Source organism: Patella vulgata, chromosome 6 (genome assembly GCF_932274485.2).
Source record: "Patella vulgata chromosome 6, xgPatVulg1.2, whole genome shotgun sequence".
Lineage (NCBI taxonomy): Eukaryota > Metazoa > Mollusca > Gastropoda > Patellidae > Patella > Patella vulgata.
In genome coordinates, this window is record NC_065884.2 from 16,767,894 (window position 1) to 16,772,120 (window position 4,227).

A 4,227-nucleotide genomic window follows, 5' to 3' on the forward strand; every position below is an offset into this window, starting at 1 on the left:
ATATTGGTTTATATACTTATATTGCATGACATAATAATACTCCGAATTTTTAGCGTTATTGGAGTAACGGCTGTCGAGGTACGAACCATTCTACTTTGGTGATTTTGGCCAATATGGACAATTGACCCAATTGGTAAGAATTGCTAAAATGACTGCCAGTTGACAATTTTGTAATGAAAGGTAACTTTTAAGTCTATTGTAAAAGTAGAATGCTCATCTCTATTTAATACACTTTATACTAACACATAATGGAAAAATCCATTTCAGCAATATTGACCAAAAGATACGAACTCGAACTAGATTAATTTATGTGACTTGTTGTATATTTCAGGTTATTGGAACTTTGTTAACATATACTGTGGTTATGTTACAATTTTCTGGACCTTCAGAGAGAGCCAGTCGTGTTTAGCTCTTGCATAATACATCTTTAAGCATTCCTGCATTTTCCATTCATAAACAGAGTTACCCCCCTTTGTCGTGGGTTTTTTATCGTCTGCTACTATCACACGAGTTTATCGGCAAGGACACAGGCCTTTGCTGGCTCCCCAGTCACGTTGATATTAAAGGGAATGATCAGGCAGACTTAGCTGCCAAGTCTGCTTTAGATCTTCCCATATCAAAATTCCTTTTATCATTCACCGATTTTAAATCCCCCATTAAATTTTTTACATATGGCCGCTGGCAACGGTCTTGGGATCTTGCAGACACAAACAAACTTCATCACATTAAGCCTCTCTTAGGAGACTGGCCAAACTCCTATAGAACCAACAGGAGGGATGAAGTTGTTTTGTGTCGCTCTCGAATTGGCCATACCTTTTTAACTCACATTTTCATTTTGAAGCGAGAGCCTCAACCGGAATGTGTTCACTGCCATGTTCCTTTGACAGTGAAACATATCTTGATTGAGTGCAAACATCTCAAGTATATTAGATCTAAATACTACCGTTGCCAGTCAGTACGTCAGCTATTTGTTCAACCGGAGCTATATGATAAATTGCTAACATTTTTAAAAGAGACAAACTTTTATTCTCAATTTTAATTGTATATATTTAATCATGTATATCGTTTTAAATATTTATGTATGTAAAAGATTTGTTATATTTGTTTTTAATTAATATATTTTCTGTGATATTTGTTTTTATTTACATATATAAATTCATTTATGTGATATTGTTTTAATTTGTCTCGTTAGATTCACCATATGTTTGGCGCAATATAGCCCGGTTGGAGCTGACGTGCCATTAAACAACATTTCATTTCATTTCATTTGTCGTGGTTTTCTGTTCGGATAAGCTGCGATCAAGCCAAGGCAAGCTTAATTATATTACAACAATGGTCCTCACATTAAAACAGAACATATTTGTTTGACTATTAAGCTGTAAGTGAAGGGGTCTGTTTGGTTCGATGTGCCTTTAAAAACATTTGTATGGAATTCCCAAATAACCAACAGAAAATGCCGTTTCAAATCGTGGTTTAAAGCAGGTGACACTGAACAAAATATTTGTCATATATACATATTGTTGTTTCCATTTCTGCTTTATTAAAATTTATTTTAATCACGGAATCAATGATTCTTTTGAAAAGTCAAAGTATCGATGATATAAACTATTCGTCAAGAGCAATAGAAATTGAACAAAAGCAGAGATAATTCTAACAGTCCGGTTGAAAAATTGAGCCAGAAGTCACGGGATGGAAACTAAAGAAACCTATAACTACCATTCGTTATTTCAACTTTTCGCCCCTTCAAAGCGCGAAAGTCGAAAAGTAGAAGTTACGACAAAATGTGAGGCGACAGCACGCTATACAAGCCAAAATCGACTCGAAAATAGGAAATTAAAATATAAACACACACTGCGATAATAGCGCCCCTCGTTTTTTTCCTAATTTCTAATTGACTTGTGTAGTTTCCTATCCACAACACATTTATCCGATCTAGTACACTAGCACTGGGTTTATTAATCCGGGTTCGATAACATTTTTTTTTCTTTTTTAAATTGCAATTACGTAAGGATTTATTTTCCCAGACTGATTTATTACGAATAGTGTCAGGGATAGGGCTTTGGGGTCAGCATTTTCAAAAAGCAGAACATTGCAGTGAAACTGAGATATTCAATTTTTCAAATAATATTTTATCTTAAACAATGTACATGGCATAGCCATAACACAGCCGGGTATTACTTAAGTGAAAAACAAAAAGGAAATAAAGAAATCCATACTTATAAATGCCCCCCCCCCTCCTCCCTTCAATAACATTATTCAGTAAAGAGTGGTATGCTTACTATTTCTAGAAAACCCGATGCAATTTCACGTTTTGACATTACACATATAGATAACACAATTTTTCTTTGCGTTACTACCTGTACTATTGCATTTGTGTGTCACTACGTAGGCAGACTCAATGAAGATCCGATCAAGCTTTAGGGTTATTTTATAGGACTTGGTCTATAAAATAGATGATGTAAAGGGTTGACATTTAGGCCCTATTGTTTTGCATTGTCATGTTATGTCTCCCAGTGTCGTTAACCGCATAGAAATGAAAAGAAATTGGGGTTAACGTCCAATGGCTAATGAAGACGGGCATGCGCCATGCATTGTGCTACAAGGGAAATTTTTCCCGGGCAGCGGCACTATGGGCTACTCTTATATCGAATTCCAGCTGTCAAGGGATCTTTTAAGTGCGCGCCTATGTATACGCGGGACCTCTGTTTTTCGTCACATCCGAACGACTAGACAGCTGACCTTGTTTGACTCTCCGTTCTGTACCACTGACAGGGAACACACGCCGGAAAATACTGATAAATTTTTCTCGCCCAATGCAGGAATCGAACACGCGACCTCCAGGCCAGCGAGCCAGCGTCTTACCCAATGTGCTGTGGTTGAAATTTTTCCCGGACAGCGGCACCACGGCCTACTTTTATTTTGATTTTTTAAGTGTTCTTTACGTGCATGAGAGAGAGAGAGATGGGGTTTAACGTCCAGGCGGCACAAACTAGGTCATTTCGGGACTAACATATGGAATTTTATTTCAATAATTCGCTTGCGCATAGGGTTCTTTAGCAGTGGAAGGAAACTGGAGGACCCGGAGATAACTACCAGGTTGGACAGGCGACCTTACTCCTTGTCACGTACTCTCGGGGAATCACTATGGTAATGACGGGCATGTGCAAATTGGATGTCAAGAATGCTTCTCTATTTAGATGGTCCATATAGCATAAATCTGCTATTGGAATTTATGTTCACTACAGCGTGATGACTCGGGTATGAAACAATCAACGATGTCCTGGTGACCATGGTATGTTTCAAATACGGATTTGGTGTAGTTTAGCAGCGATTTGGATGTTAATAATGATTCTCTATTAATGGAGTGCACATAAATGGTACATGTTGTAGCATAACTCCGATACAGGAAGGTATGCTTACGACAACTAGGGTATAAAAAGTTTACGATATAGAGTATTTATACGGAGTCCGGGTAAGGGACGCAAAATAAAAAAAATATCTGGCGCGCGCCGGATAATAACTAGCGCCTAATTAATGCCAGAATATGAGGCAAGGCAGCGGCACTGCATCCTACTCATATTTCGAATTCCAACTGTCAAAAGAGAGAGAGAGAGAGAGAGAAATGAGGTTTAACGTCCACTTGAAACAAACTGGGTCAATTCGGGACTAACATATGGTTTAATTTTTTATTTCAATAATTCGCTTGCGCGTAGGGGTCTTTAGCAGTGGGGGGAAACCGGAGGACCCGGAGAAAACCACGAGGTTGGACAGGCGACCCTTCTCCTTGTCACGTACAACCGAGGATTCGAAACCACGCCAGCTGACTCAATGGCAGGCCTTATGATACAGCGCACTGCTAACCATTGGGCCATCCAACACTCCAAGTGCCAATTGTTCTGTTACGTGCACATCAGTGTGTACATAGGACATCGGGTTTACGAATGATTGTTAGTCTATTTTGATCCATGCGTGTAGTGGCGAGAACCTGAGCAAGTTATTATCTGGCGCGCGCTACTTAGTTATCCGGTGCGGACCGGATAATATGTGGCGCGCGCCAGATATATTTTTTTTATTTTGTGTCCCTTACCGGGCTCCGTAGATTTACGCTTATCTAATATTACAAGCTATGCTAAGGCATAATATGCTGCAGCATGTACCATTTATGTGCACATATATCATGTGATTTAATATGTTTGGATACACGTTATCTGAAGAACTATAATTTAA